The following is a 16,754-nucleotide window of genomic DNA, read 5'->3' as shown; positions in this document are numbered from 1 at the left end:
GCAGTCGAATGAAATGGAACGACCCAACAAAAAAAAGGATTCACATTTTATTGTAGCACCCTTTCAAGCTCGTAGCTGGGGGCTCTGGGCGGGAAAAGTTTCCCTTTTCAACTTTTGGCCAGAGTAAAAATTTTATAGGAACATTTTCCGGCCATTCGATATCTAACTTTCAACGTTTTGCTTTCATTGCGGAGGTAAACCCTCCAAACAAATCGGAACAATTCCGGGTGCCACATACAACCCACACAACCTCACATATTGGACAAAGTCGAAGGGCGGCTAACAAAAAAAATTGGATTACAAACTTCGCTGAGCAGAAATAAATCACTTGACTTTCCATAAATCATTAGCGAGGAGGAGGTGGGCGCCTGCTATGTGGCTTTATTGCGGCGACTCCCCTGGGGTCACGTCTGCCCCAAAATCAAAAGCGTATTATGCCCGAAAGTATGCAAACATAAACCAATTATGGCCGGGAGTCTCTGCCGCATTTTCAAACCCAACACCAACCGACCAGTTTTCGAATTTTGTGATTTTCAGATTTTGCAGATTTTCGGCAGCATCCGCGCCATAGATATCATTGTTGTTCTTGTTGCCATTATGAGTATATACTTGGCAGCTCCTGCCCGAGGGACCTTTTGCCAGAGCGGCAGTCAAAAGAATCGCTGAAGCATTTAATCAAAGCACGCACACAAATTTACACGCTAAACTGATTACGCGGAAAAGCCAATAATTATGTAATCATAGCCCCATATAATTTTTGACAAAGGTTCTGCCCAGATCCCAGTCTGGGCCAGGCCAGGCCAGGCCATCAAAAAAGGTCAAACGGGAATGATTTAGTGACCTCCCCGACTTGGGAAAAGTAGCGACGTCGTAGCGTTTTTGAAAAACTTGAACGGCAACTGTACAATATTGTGCCATTGAGGCAATGTGGAGCAGTTTGCGGTTATTGACCAGGCCAACTGCAGTGTCTAGCTGGGCTGGGTGGAAAGTAGGGGGTGTGGCTCCTGGCTCTTGCCTCTTGGCTCCCGGCTAGTGGCTCTTTTATGCTGGCTTTGAATGGCCCTGGCCAAATGGCAATGGCTGGCAGTTAAGGGCGCAATGGAAGCATTTTCCAACACGCCGTTACTTTTAATTAACTTTGATTTTCATTAAAGAAGCCATAAACACGAACCAAGCTCGTTCGCGTCCGCATCCGCAACCGCGTCCTTCTTTCGTCTCCTGGCGCGCAGAAAGTTTGCTTTCTCTACTTTCTCCTACCAGCCATCCTACCAGCCATCCGCCCTCCTCTACATAATGATTATGAATCGGATCCAGCGTCGCATGCATTATGCATTATGCATAAACAGTAACAAAAGTTTAATAAAAATTCATTTCAATTTTTAATTAAAATTAAATTTTCATGCCGCTGGGTCCTCGTTCTGGTCGTCGTCCTCGCTCTCCATCCTCCTCCACTCCCTCATAGGTTATAGTTTTTCGTTCTGCTTTCCACAAGGAAATTAATATTTCGGCTTACACCAGCCAGAAATATATATTTGTTGGCATATATATGCACACAGTAGAGTGTACACTGTACAGATACACAAATACAGTCATGCGTGGTGTCCATTTTAATTATGCATAAATGTCTGTCTGCATTTTTTCACTTTCCCGAGGATCGTAAAAAGATGCCGGCAATAATTTGACTCTATTTGCACAAGTTTTTCGCCGCAGCAATTTAACTTTCGTAGTGCTCTAGTGTTTACTCCATTCTTATCCTTTTTTTTGCCTTTTTTTTTGCGTCCCGGCCACAAGGTAAATAATTGACCAGGCGACGGCGGAAGCTTTTGTTTGCTTAGGCCATTAGCCTCGTGTTCCTGCCACGGCCCGGTCGAGCCGGGCGGTGAGTCATTCAGTCAATTGTTGCATGCAACGTGGCAGGCACACTCGGCTTATTAGTGCAGCTCACTTAAGGCAAACAAAGCCCGGGCTAAACTGTTAATCGCCGGCAACACTTAAGACAAACACGAGTTGCCGCCACAGGATGGGGCAAGAGCGGGGTATATAGAAGGTGTGGAAGGGTGGGGAACAGGAGTGTGGGCTGTGTACTTGAGCCGCAACAATTGCATGTCGTTGGGAGTGCCCCTGCCGCATGCCTCATGCCTCATGCCACATGCTATGCCAAAAAGCACCCACTCTTTTCGACTGCCTTTGTTCGCAGCCAGGACACATGGATGCACATGCACTTGCAGAGAAATGAAGAGAAACAGAGAAGGCTTAAGGAAAGTGCACTTAGAGAAAATTCTTCAAGTTATAATAGGAAATTGTTAAGGGTTTTTAAAAGACTTTTCTTAATGGTAATTAATTATTAAGAGTTATTTGGCAATAACTTCTATCATACAAAATATCAATAAATTAAAGTTTGTTTATATTTTCCCTCTGTGTACTGAGTGGGAGTACAATGGAGTACACTGGAGCCATAGACACTGGATGTGGAAATTTAACAAGAGCCTCCTGGCCGGCACTAATCTTGATGGCCTGCCAATTGCCAAATGCAATTGCCATTGATTGCCGGAGCTGCAGATGCAGTGGCAGAAACAAAAGTAAAATCCAGGGGAATGGCTTTCACTACGGCACTACGGCAGATCCTTCTTCAAAATGGCGGCAAGGATGCACAGACAGGTGGGCTTTTGTTTGGAGTCCGCTTTACTTTGCACCTTTTCCAGTTTGCCAATTCTCACACCAAAGGGGAAAAGCTCTACTTCTCTGCTTTCAAGTGAATGGCAGTCGGCACTTGACAGCATAACTTCCTTTTTGGAGGGACACCAACTCCCAGGATGTGTCTGTGTGTGGGGGGGCGAGAGCAGAGGCCAAAAGGATATTCCGTTTGTAGTTCAACCGGCCATAAAGCTAATTGAAGCTAACCAGAACCGGTTACACAAATGTTGACCAATTACACTTTTTCGCAGCCGGTAAATCGATTAGCGGTTGTGTTTTCTCTCCATTTCCCCCTTTTTTTTATTGTTTTTTTGGGCCAACAGCTATCAGCTAACAGTTATCGGCTAAAATCGGTTGGCTCATTTGTCAGCAAATTCGATTGAGTGGCAGTTGATACGGAATATCCGGGATACCTGAAAAAAAATATAACAAATCCCAAATAATGCCATGACATTATGTGCAATTGACTCGGGCGTGTCCGGATTCCGGAATGTGCTCCTGTTTTTTGTTGTTTCGGGCGACACACATACAATACATTCCATTTATTTGGATTATTTTATTTTTGGAGTTGTGATTGTTGTAGAACGCAATAAGCGAATTTGCATAAAATCTCAACGTTTGGTGTGCTTTGTAAAACGAAGCTAAATAAACTTGCCATAACAATAACACGAATTGTTGCAACAGCAACAGTGCAACACGGCTATAAAGCAACAACGCACTTTGTCATGTTTTATGCATGCAGATGAACATGAGCAAATTGCATACGAAGGAGAAGCTATGTATGCGAATGTATTTGCAAAATCCAACTAAATAAGAAAAAAATACAACACTCGGCAAATAAAATGAAACCAAGGGCTTACAGTGGGTTAAGCCGCTTCACAGTACTCCCCCCCTCCCCCGGTGGCAGCCAGCACTTCACATTCCCTCGCTATTCCAGCGTTTGGTTGTTGAAATCATATGCAGCGCCCTGGCGTATGCCACATATTGTTTGCACTTGCAACAGTAGCACTGAGAGAAGCAAGCGGGTTCTTGCAATTTTTATTTTTTATTTTTATTTTTATTTGTATTAATTATTCTGTTATTATAAAACAACTTAAATTAATCGGATAACGGGTTCTTGCAAAGAATTAAAATAAATAGTTTGAAAGGAAATATTATTTTCCTCGCAGTGCCCCCTCTGAATGTTATACATTTTCGACTTTATGGTAAATCAGATTAGGGCTGCCCCAAACACACACACACACAGACACAGGAGCTGAGCTCGGCTCAGTTACAATTTCAATTGCAAAAATATGTTGCATTGTTTTATTGGGCTGAACCTCCTGTCCGTATGTCCATGTGTCCATGTGTCCGTGAGTCCATCTGTCCACTAGTCCGCTTGTCCGTCCAGCTATCTGTCTGCGGTGCGTTGCAGTTGTTTGTTGATTTAGCAGTTAGATTTATTGCATATTTGATGCCATGCAACAAATTGCCTGTGTGCCGCAGGCCGACCAACCAACTCCGCCTCTCTTCTGTGTGAAAAGGCAATTTAATAATTTTTTAGTACTTCTACCCCCCTGTTGCAAATTCGTCGAGGGCTCTTCATATCGGGCATTCGGGCTGCGGTCTAATATGCAGTTAGTAAATATACATTTCCACTGACAACCATCAACTGAACTGAACAAAATTTTAAATTGCACCATACTCTGTCTCTGCCACTGATCTCTGCCTCTGAGATTTACCGAGCCGGGGGCCGAGCTGCAAAAATGTTCATTGAGGTCGCTGCATATTTTTGGCATATTTTCTGTGTTGACCCATAAATATTTGAAATGCTTTGACGCATTTTACATTTTTATCTCGCATCTCTATCTCTGATGATTTTGTTCTGAACAATTTAATTATTCAGGGTTTTGAAAATTCAGCACGTAATCGTTTTTGCCCAAAGGATTACCTTCAACTTTAAAGGGCAGCCAAGGATATATAATATATCTATATATATATATATCCTTGGGCAGCCAAGGATATAAGTGTTCCACTTATTCGGTAATAGGTTTTGTTTTCTGCTGAAAGTTCATTATATCAGTACCTTCGACTCTCTGGCAATTGTCAGCCGAAAATGTTTTGCATTTAACTTGGCTTTTTCTGCACCGCAATGTTGTTGTTGGTGGTGGTGGTGGGTGATGGTGATGGTGGTGTTGCAGCAGAATTTTCCCACTCGCAAAATTACCTTTTTGCGTTCTACCGCTGTCATGTGGCTGCTTTTGGCCTGGCTGTCGCTGTTGTCGCCGCACTTAATTTATGGCATTCGCTGTTGCCACAGAGGAGCGAACACCAACAATAAGAGCAACTGCAACAACTGCAAATTTTACAAATTTTTGGCACACACACACAACAGCAACACGCTTGCAATGACAACGGCAATTGCCGCTGCGGTTTGTTCTGCCACAGTCACCCACCCCCACCCACCAACCATCCCTTTCGCAAAGGAGTGTTGCAAATAGGCAGGTGGCTTGGGTTTTCGGTTGCCACACAGCTTAGTGCTAACAATGAAATTTGCCGGAATGCCATAAGCATCCTAAAAACGTAATTACCTTAAAATTACCAATGAAAAACGGTGACACAGCTCGTGACTCTCCAAGTGACTTGCTACGTGACTCTGACTGGGACGGCCAGCCAGCCAGGCAATCGCATTTGATTTGATTCGACCCATCTGGTTTGGGGCAATACAAATGTCAAACAACTGTTTCCATTACCGGCACTTTTTGACAGTTTGGGCCATAAAGGAGCTAGCCAGTCAGTCAGCTAGCTGGCCAACGCAGCGTGAAAAAATATACACTCAATTAATTTTCGGGAAAAGTGTTGAAACAATGAAAACAATAACAGCCACTACTTTGCCAAGCGTGACCAATTTTCGTGTATTGTCCTGCCACCAAACAGTAGGGATGCTGGTACAAAAATGGCCACAAAAAAAAAGAAAGACAATGAATTGCTGACTGAAACTTTCACTTTGGCCAGAAACCGAGAGAACCGGAGCCGGAACCGAGTTTCAAAAAACAATCAGAGAAATGGCAAATTGCACATTTCCGCATGTAAATGCACTCACACACACACCCTTTTTGGGAATGATAACAACCCACATTTCCTCCAGCCCTTTAGCCCCACAACCCCCATGGCTCATTTCTGTTTTTGGCTTTTTATTTATTTTTTTCTACCCCCGCCGTACTCACATTTCAGTTTCGTCAGACAAACAGCTAAAAACAACCGCAAATTGTTGAATTTAATTTTCATTTTGGACGTATTCCAATTTCATCAACTCGAACATACACACACCACCCTCTCAAACACAACACACACACTGTGTGACGTTGTATGGGTGCAATCCAACTTTGCTTTTGCCAAATTGCTTTCGTTGCGTATACGTAATATTTGTTAACAGGGCGAAATTAAAGCCAACAAAAGCCAGCGAAAGTGGCAGATACAGATCCATAGCCGGCGGCAGGACATCATCAGAACAACCAGGACTATCCAACCAGGACATGGATAATGTGCAATTACACACTTCGTTCCGGTGGCTTCTGCATCTAGTCACGCAAAAGTAACGAGCACATAATTTTTGGCCCACATTTTGGCCGAGATCACGTAGCTCTCAGATGGCTGAATGGCTGGAATGGTTGGATGGCGGTGGTTCATATATGACTGCGACATGTTTTGAATTTATGCCACAAACGTGCATAACTTTTGTCCTCCCACCAACCACTCATGCCACTCCAGAAAATAGTTTATGAAACTCTCTGGGCAAGAGTCGAGGCCAAAAACTTGATTCCCATCTTTGTCATATTTATCGGAGAGGCGACACTTGATCGAGTTGCTGTCCCGGGAATTGCATCAATTGCCAGCCGTCACCTTTTGTTGTCGACACCTGGCCGAAAGCCTTTTCGGCGCCATTCAGTTTTACCTTTTCGCATATTCTTTATGGCCATCGATCAATTTAATAATTCTTTTTCCAGGGACGGACCAGCGAAGCGCTGACGTCCATCAAGCGAGCGTGGGCCACCAGAGAGTAATGGAAATCCACGAGGAGATGAGGGCGGCAAACCCTTTCCCACCAGATGCGCCAATATTCCATTTTATTCTCTCTTTTTTTTTTATATTTTATATTCTTCGTTTTTTTTGTTTCTGAGAAGCGAGCGTTTTTTTTCCATATGGATGGAGGCGCGTACAATGTGTCCTTGTAATTTATTCCTGTTGAGTGCCATGTGCGAATTATTGTCAACGATTTGTTGCAAATTTAAGGTATTAAAAGGCTTCGAGGAGAAATGTCAGGCGACACACTAAATGAAAGATAAATGGCGGAATGGCGGCCCAGTCCTGGGGAAGTTTCTTTTTTAGCTTTCGGTTTTTTTTTCGGCCGTGATGAATGTTCATTTGTGGATTGTTAGCATTTCGATTCAATTACGAATCAGAGGCAGAGTCGGAGGCTGGGAGGCTGGGAGTCTGAGGCTGAGCCTGAATCAGAATATGCGCCAGGGTCAGGTAAATGAGCAAATAACAAGCAACCCTCACCTAATGCATAATTTATTTGCCTTGTACATTTGGGTCGCAGCATAAATCAGGGCCAAAAAACAGGAAAAAGACGGCAGCAGCAGCATCAGCAACAGCAACAGAAAACATAAAAGAAAAGTGAACAGAACACAAAACTCGGCGGGACAACAAAAATAATATTCTATATAAAAATCCGGGCTAACAGAGCTGTAAAACCCATTAACAATTACGCGCTGCGTTTCGGGTCTTGTTTTCGGATTTTTCTCAGTCCTTGTTCGGTTGTTGTCAACCTCTGGAGAAAAAAACACTGGAAGAGAAAAAAAGGGAAAACCAAAATGATAACCTAATTAAGTTGGGCTCACCTTTTAGGGACTGTTTTTCCAGCCGAGCTCTCGGCTTGCCAGTGATTACAAAGCGAAATTAAACAGGCGGCGCGCGACAATGTCAAAAGGCGAAATGAAAACCAGGCCAACAAAACAGGCGCCTGGCCCTGTTTCTTTTTCGGGCATTAAAGTTTCATGGCTAGGTCCTGCTCTCCCCCCAAAAAAAAGCAGAACCAGCATCAGAGATTCTCTGGTTCTTCTCCGTTTCTCCTTTGGATTTCCTCCGGCATACGCGTTTTTAATTTCCCCACAGTTTATCGCTGCTGCCACAGAACTGGCTGCCATTCAATGCCATTTCATTTACTTCCGTTTCATTGGAACTGCCTCCTCTATCGGACTCTCCCTCTCTCTTTCTGTTGGCTCTATCCCTATCTCTTTCCTCTCGTTTTGGCCCTTTTGGCTGTGTGGCCTGTAATTGCTAATATCCGCTTTTAATTAAGCAACTTCCTTTTCAGCATTGTGGTCTCTCGCCAGCCATCTCTGTCTGGCTTTTGGGGTTTCTTTTCCATTTTGTTCAAATATCTGTATATGTATAGGTTTTATATAGAATAAGGGAATATATATATATATATGTATTTTAAATGTGGGTATTGCTGGAGCCCTTTTTTCACTTGGCTTGGACTTCGGTTTCGGTTTGCTTTGCCTTTTGGGCTTTTGTGCATACCGAATTACGTTTTGGGTGCGCTTTTGACCCAAAACTGGAGTCGGACTCGGTCTTTGGCATTATTCAGTTATTCGAGCTTAAAGAATCGAGATTTTTAGATTCATTCTGGGGCCTTTAAAGAAGGCCTCACAGTGAGGCCTCAATTAGTCGGCTGGGAAACGGGCATTGGCATTGGCATGCTATGGCTGCCATGGCGTTTTTGTAATTTCGAGCACTTTTATCTAAATAACCGCATTCAATGGTGCATGCAGCAGGGCCAACATCGCAGAATAGCAGCGGCAACATGGCTAACTGGATGGCCAGAGCTGGCCAATGGTCAATTCTCGTTTGGCAATAAAGTTTCACGGAGCATATCAATTGCTTGCCCTGCGGCTCGCGCATCCCCCCAGACTAACAGACTAACAGCCTCCCAGCCTTAGACCCCCACACCCAGACCAGACCCCCTATCCTAACCCAAACGTATGCAGTGGAAAATGTGTAAAACGAGCCAAACAGCAACACAAACAATGGCTATCTGCAACAACAGCAACTACAGCAGTGGCAACCGGCCTGATTGGGGTCAATTCAACATTGCAACAACATTGGTGGTAGGATACCCCCCGTCTATATGTAAAAGGACACCCAACAAAAAACATTGGCACGAATCGTTCGATTTTTGCCGTCTGACATTGTTGTCCTTGTTGTATCCTTTTTTTTATTGTCTGAATTTTCGTTCTGCTCCTCTTGGCGTTTTGTTGTTCAATAATCAACACCCAGGACTCGAGGCAGGCTGCAGCTGTTGGCCCCCAATAACAACAACAACGACAACAGAAAGAGGCAAAAAAGGACCAACTTACATGCATCGGAGGATGGCCTGCAATTGTGGTTAAAAAATAGACACTGAGGATGCACGGAGGCAGACAGGTGAAAATTGCCGCAAAAATACCTGCAAAAAGCGGCCACCGTTAGGCTCTCCTTGTGGAGTTTAGAAAACACAAAATGCCAACATCACAAAAAACAAAAATCGCTTGAAAAAAAAAGGATATTTTTCAAGGGAGGGGGGGCAGGACCAAGGTACAAATATGAACATGGAGGGGTATTGGTGTCGGACAAACAGCATTGCTCCCTGGTTTTGCTGACAGCAGCAGCTGACCAGGCTGGGCAAATAAATTTTGAATGGTCCGGTGTCAGCGATCCACCAGTGCATTAATTAAACTTTGACCCCCCAACAACAGTCGTAGAGTCCCCCCTTGTTGTTCTCAGGTCACTCAGGGCGCCAGAAAGTAGGCTCAATCGTATTTGCAATTTCGTTTTAATGGCCAATACAGCAACAGCTTTGCAGCTTCGGATTCGGTTTCGGTTTCGTTGGCCAGCACAGCACTACGTTGGCAACTAATCGGCTTAGCCAACTTGTTGTTGCTCTCGGCCGAATGCATTCAAAATGCAGGGGACTCCGAGACCAGAGGGGATGGGCGGCAGTCATCGGTTTTGAGGCTGGAATTGGCCCGAAAAACTGGTCAGTGAAGGGGAATGGCTAAATCGGTGAGAAGCTGTTGCTAATATTTTTTGTTCTCGTTTTGTTGTCCGAGTGAATTGAATTTTGATGTGGCTAGGGGCCTGGGATTTCCAGCTGTTAATTGCCGGAGTTCAATGGACACCACCAGTTGCTGCTGCCACCAGTTTATGGCGACAATCGGCTCACACGCTCTTCCATGGCTTCATCCATTTTCTTGGCTATTTCCTCTTACCTGATGGTTGGTTGCCCTGGCAGTAAAGCTGCCTTCCTGCCTGGCTGCCGGGCAACACCAAAATATAAAGCTGGGAAAACTGCAAGCTGATACTGCCTGTGCACTCAAGGAATCAATGAACAGAAACGGCCTTCTTACTACAGCTCTCCTTCTATATGGCTGCCACCTTGCTACCTGTTGCTGCCACAGCCACTGCTGCTGCTGCTGCTGCTGCTGTGTGGCAATTACTCAGGTTTACGATTCATTAAATCTTTATGTCGCCGGCACATAATGGATTAAAAACGAGTCCTGATGAATGGGAATGAAGGGCATTACGTTCAAGCATTTCGTTACACCATTTTCAGGTGGCACTGCCTTGATTCCATCCCTCAGTTGCCTTTCCCCCCTTTTTTTTTATACATACATACCTACATATTTTTTTGTGGCATCCTTGGTTAAATGGACTGCATATAATGGGCACTTTTATGGAAGTGTCGGCTTAAAGACAAAACGGCCCAAGCCAATGCTTTAGTCGAGGCAATAGAATTGCAAATGCGAACTGCAAAGCGGTCAAATATTTGCCAATTTTTGGATGGTCGATGTCAACTGCAGCATTTGTCGCAATTCTCGCATAAATTTTGCACGCCAAAATGCAGGCAGAGAATATCCTTTCATCCTGCCACCCCGTCCTGCCGCCACCCCTATGCAAATGCAGGATACACTCGCCCGCACTGCGTGTAAATGAAATGTAAGCAGTGTCGCATATTTCATGACACGCTGCATAAAATACAATCGTATTTTAGTTAACGAACAGGCTACAGGATCCCGGGGACTTCCCATTCCCATTCCCATTCCGCCCACGCCCAACCGGAATGCAAATGTATTCTGGGCGGCAGGGGTAGTAGAGTAGAGTCCTTGGACCAGCACAGCAGAGAGAACTTTATGACCATGTTCCTATCTTATCCTTGCCGCTCTTGTTACGTAATCTCCGAAAGGAAAGTTTCGGAGTATTTCTGTTTCTGCTAGTTGGCTAACTTTTGCAAAAGCTGATGCTGCTCCTGCTGGTCACACAAAATGTTATTAAGCTTGTTGCCATTATGTGATTGTCCCGGCTCAGCAAACTTGACCTTAAACTCTGTTGTTTAGTGTAATTTCATTTCATTTGGACTACTCCCAGCGAGCCAGCACAGAATTTGTTTTGACAGCAATTAACTTTTTTGGGAGGGAGGAGGAGGACAAGGACATCGGACATCGGACATCGGACACATGTTGCTAACTAACTCCCCCCTCAGTCAGACCCTTTCCCATTATGTATCCTGTGTCCTGGCCTTCGGTACATTATTACATTTATCGTGCGACATTGACAGAAAAAAAAAAGCAAACCTGCTTTGTGTACAAATTTCCTATTTATGTTGGGTCACCTCCATCCAGCCAACAGCAGCAATCGATGTATTGAGAGGATAAAACCTTTCCTAAACACCCACACACACCCACCCGGGTCCAAATATAATACTTGTCGTATATATAAAATGAAACATTTTTCGGTTTTTGTTCACAGACAAAATGCGTTGTTAAACATGTTTTGGGTCAATATCATAAGCCATGATAGTTATAAGCCACAAAATGTTAGACAAACACTTAAGCAGACACTGAAAGATGATAGTAGATGGGCAGTGCAGAGAGGGGGGAATGGAGAGGGAAAAAGGATCAGGGGAATCAGCACAAAATCCATTCAATGCCATAATAGACACAGCAAATGTTCCACCTTCATTCCAACAGGGGGATGGCTTTCATAAGGCTTTCCGTAAAAATGAAAACCACAGAAATTGCATTTTTCGTCTCGACAGTTTTGTGGGTTTCCTTTCCCTTCCCCTCCAAAAAGCACACACGAATGTGTGGTGTGGTGGGTGTGTGTGTGTGCTTATTTTGTCATTTACGTGTATCCCTTTTAATGCGACCCAAAAAATTAGTTTTTATTGTCACACAAGGACAGAAAGCAGGCAGTCTGGTAGGATGGGAGGATGGCAGGGCGGCAGGCCGGCAGTCCCTGTGCTCAGTTATTAAGCTTTTGTCTTTATTTTATACGTTTTACAATCTCTGTGTCGTTGATGACACCCGGGTTTGAGTACAGGGATCAGTAGCCAGTAGTCCTTTGTCCGCATGCTCCTGGAATCCGAGAATACTGGCCGAGTCCTTCCGATTGAATGTGTGCGCATTTTGTGGCTGCCACCAAATGTGTTAAATAATTTCATCGGCCTCTGTAGCAGGAGCTAGTGTGTATGTGTGTGTGGTTCATGGCTTATGATTCCGATTCCTATTTCGATTTCGATCAGGATGGACGAGTCCTGGGCTGCTCTCTAAATGTAATTGCCTACTAAGTGGATATAGGATGTACATGTAGTGTAGTTTTTGGGGAAAGATGGTCAACACAATCGATTGTCTCGCTCCGGAGTAGGCACTGAACTGTTATTGCAACTTTTAATTGCACACCAGCCAGTCATGTGAAAATTCAGATTGTTTCTGTGTGTCTGAGTGGGAGTCTGTCTCTTGATTTTAGCCAAAAACCAGACCAAGCAGAACGCCACCGATAAGCTCTAGCCCAGAACTTTAAAACTTGGCAAGCTTTTTAAGGCCCAAAATATGGAACACATTCTTGTTAATAAAGTTCAATTTTGGCTGAAAGGAGCCTCCAACAAAAAAAAAAAAAAGAACACAAGACGAGAATAAAATGCAAATGACATTGACTTTCGGGTAGGGCGCGAGAGTAGCGGCCTGAAGTGCGTTAAATTTATTTATTATCATTGTCAGCGTCATCATTTGGGCAAAGTGTCATTTAGGCCGGGCCAGGGCAACGGCGGCAACAGCGGCAACGGTGGCAACATGCCGCAAAATGACAAAACGAAGAGTAAAGCGAAGCAGGCGGCAACAACAAGCAAAGCTCCGGCTGGCGCAATTTGCCTCTGCCGCACAAATAACATCAAGTTCAAAGCTAATGGCTGGGGCAGGGTTTCTGGGTGGTGGGGCGCCACTGAAGGGCCCAAGGACCAAGGACTAAGGACTGTCTCGTAATCGAACCAAAAGCAGGCAGCTAAAAAAACGAAACCGAAATTGTAACGAAAGCGAAACGATACGAGACGAGGCGGCACACAATGCATGTGGCAAGTGGAAAGTGGCAAAATGTTTGTATAGTCGGCGCCCCAAAAGAAAAACCAAGAAACTGGGAATGGGAATAGGTAGGAGGGGTTGCGGATGTGGATGTTGTGGATGCGGATGCCAGTGGTGGAGGGTTGGAAATAATGTACGCATTAATTCCTCATTTAAATTCAGCGGCGCGTACAACGCATTAGTTGCCCCGCTCATCGTCCCCATCGTCCGGGCTTCTCCCAAAAACTTTCTACTTGCTACTACTTTTTTTTTTCTGGCAGCCCACTTTTCCGGGAAGACACTTTTCCGGGCTACGCTTTCGAGAGTGTCTTTCGATTGCCTTAAAAGCAGAAATTCCGCTTCACTTTGTCCAAGGCGAAAGTGATCTGCTTCCTTTCTGAAGGAGAAGGAGCCGAGAACTACTTGGGCGGCGGTGGTAAGTTTCTTTCCGAAATTAGCATAATGCCTGGGAATTATGCAATGCTTTTCCCCGAGTCCCCAACTCAGTTGCTTAAGTGCACTTTCAACCCGAACGCAAACAAACAAACAAACAAACGAATGAACAGACAAACAACTCGAACTGCAACTGCAACTGGCGGGGCCCAGGTCAAGTAAATCAACGCATTACACTTTGTAATGTAACTGAATGGGCAATGAGGATGGAGGACGGAGGACGAAGGAGGCGTGTTTGGGTGTAAGTGCAAATGCAGTGATAATGCCAATAATTCAATTATCCTGCTGCGCTTGTCCTCTGTCGCTAGTCGCCTGTCGCCTCCTGCCTGTGTCGCCTTCTTGGTTGGCTTATTGTTATTGCCAAATCGAGTGACTAGTGACTGGCTGATATTGTTGCTTCGAGATTGCAGCCACTTTCTACTCGCACACTCACGCTTCCCCCACCGTATTAAGAAGTCACTTAGCTGACAGCCAGATAACAAGGAGCAGCAACACGGAGCAGAGCCAAAGGACGTTGCTGCACAGCAGGACGTAAATTGAAAACAATAGTTGCTAACCGAACGACACACGAAACGTATCAATCTGTGTGTAATCTCCAGGCAGGCATGTGTCCATGAAAATAAATATGGAAGGGCTATGGCTGGCACTTTAAACCTTCAGCTTTGTCTTTAATTATTTACAATTATATTTCAGCGCCTGGGGTTAAAGTTATTCGGAAGGTATGTCATAGAGTCTGACTTAAAGAAGACATTTCCGATGGCTTTAATGGCGAGGCGGCTGCCTTCGTTTCGTTTCCACTTCGGGCGGCATTAATTGTCGGCATAATTTCATTACGTTTCGTTCATTAAAACTTTCAAAATGAAAGCATCCAGCGAGACACAAATGGGAAACGGAAAAATGTTCCTTGAATATTTCCCCCGGGGGTGGGAGCTTAAGGCTCTCCGCCTCCGCCTCGTCCTGTCCTGCCCCATCCCTGTGGAATTATGGCTCATTAAATGACATAATGCAGGCAGCGTCGGAGGAGAGAATGCCGAAATTGTATTTGTGTAGCTTGCTTTTCGGCAGCGACAGATGCTCCTTGTATCTTGGTCCTTGTTCCTTGTTGCTTGGTCCTTGGAGGTCCTCGATTCTCCAGCTTCTGTGTTGGCTTCGTTTGTAACCACAGGGCGATTGCCGCCCGCTGGCGTCTGCTAATGTCTTTCTAATACACAGACACGCACCAAGGATACACTCACACACTAACACACACTGACACTCTCTGAAGCACGCATGAAAATCGCAGCGGGACATCCTCGCAGGACTCTTCGCAGACATGTGCCGCATAATAGTCTCGGCTTGATTTTTCTTTCGGCCTGGGTTTCTTAACTGCCGTTGCGTCTTTTTCAATTACACACATAATTAAATATGTTCCGCCCCCCCAAAAATCCGGAGGCGTGGTATCCCGCGGGGATATCTCCATTTGTGTACGTGTGTATGTGTGTGTGTGTGTGTTATCCTTGCAAATACTCCAAATCTCTCCCAATTGTACGATATTCCTTGCTCCATTCCATTCCTCTTGTCATATCGCATTTGTAGACTTTAATAAACATGCTAGATAATTAAATTTAATCGCATGCTTTTATTTTACATTAGCATATGTGCCAGGACTATACACACACACCCACACACTTTTGGGTAGGAAAAAAAAACACTTCCACTCACACACACACACCAGCAATCCTGCAAAATGACAGACTCTATTTGCTGTGGCCAAATTCAATTTGCCACCAAAGTCCTGGTTCTGGATCGCTTGGTCCTTGGGCAAACATTTCATTTCATCCTGTTTGGCTCAAAATTTTATTTGCTCGTGCCACACACAATGCCAGTGTCCTCTCTCTCTCCACTTCTCTTGAGAACTCAAATGCTCTAGACTAGGCAAACAATTTGTGGTTAGATAATTGCAAAAATTTAAGGATATCGTTTTCTAGTCCTCCTTTTTTTTTCCTCAGTCTCTGGCTCAGTATCCATTGTGGTGGCTCTTGCTTTCTATAATTTGTTTGTTAGCCGAAAAATGTATCCTGGCCGAGTGTATCTCTCCTGTTTCTGTTTCCATTTCTGGGTAATCTGTGAGCGGATAAATTTATGCTGAAATATGTGGAGATGCCATTCCATCCAGAGCAGGCAGCAGGCTTGTCAAAATCTTCATACCACTTTGCCGGGGGATATAAATACAATTTGCAGGTTTTAATAACCGCAGCTGTCACCACATTGCCTAAGTGCAGCTTCACTCGGCAGCTAAAATACAATCCCTGCCACAAAAAAAGAAGTAAAATGCTGAAATGGGAAATGGAGAACCACAATTTAAGATCAGAAACAAGAGGAAAGTAGGAATAGAAAACGAAACATAAGGCAGACGGCAAATAAACGCCACGGAAATGAAGATTTTTATGTGCCCCAAAGTGGAGCAACATAAATTGTTGGCAAAAAGTGCGCAAAAGTGTTCTGTTGTCACCCACCCTGTTTTTTGGGGCAAGAACCTTCTACTACTTACACAGACATACCTCCCACACACATCTGAGACGGGGCAAATAAATTTCTATTAAACACAAATGAGCAACAAAAAAGTTTTTCTAAGAAAAGTTTTATCCCCCCCATACCATCACAACCCATCCCATCCCACACCCTACACACACTCACATGTCCACACATCAGTGACAGAAAAATGTTTTCCTTCAGCTCGTAGAACTTTGTGGCAACAATAATTATGTTGATTGCAACAAAGAGGCAACTTTTGCCCTCTTCAATCTGCCGCTAAGTGTTCTTCTTATTTTTGGCTCTCGGCTCTCGAAAAGCTTCGAATACTTCCAGGGGCTTAACCGAGGCAGCCCTTCAATATCCATAATTATATATGTATACCTTGTTTTCCGGAAATTATGTTTATTATTAAACATTAGTCTCTGAACTATTTCCGAACCGAAAATCCCACTAGGCTGATTATCGAGTGGAAATACTCTTTGATTTCCAACCAACATCATAAACTTGGTCAGCAAGTACTTGAATTTTGCAATTCGGAAGTGGTGAGTGTCTAGCATGCGGTTTTAAAATTAATTAAAATCCCAACATTTATGTTAGTTAGTCGGAAAAAATAAAACTATTCAAGCGGTTGCCACAACAATATCTCATTACACTAATTGCTAAGCGTGAGATAAC

The 16,754-nt window shown here is 44.3% G+C and overlaps 1 protein-coding gene across 2 annotated transcripts in view; it reads left to right on the top strand.

Annotated features, from left to right (window-relative positions):
• Positions 1-16,754, top strand: part of LOC6495293 (Krueppel-like factor luna) — a 134,279-nt gene that overhangs the window by 106,112 nt on the left and 11,413 nt on the right. The window lies entirely within an intron of this gene.

Source organism: Drosophila ananassae, chromosome 3L (assembly GCF_017639315.1).
Source record: "Drosophila ananassae strain 14024-0371.13 chromosome 3L, ASM1763931v2, whole genome shotgun sequence".
Lineage (NCBI taxonomy): Eukaryota > Metazoa > Arthropoda > Insecta > Diptera > Drosophilidae > Drosophila > Drosophila ananassae.
The sequence above is the reverse complement of the archived record's forward strand: the minus strand, read 5'-3'. Positions and strand labels throughout refer to the sequence as shown.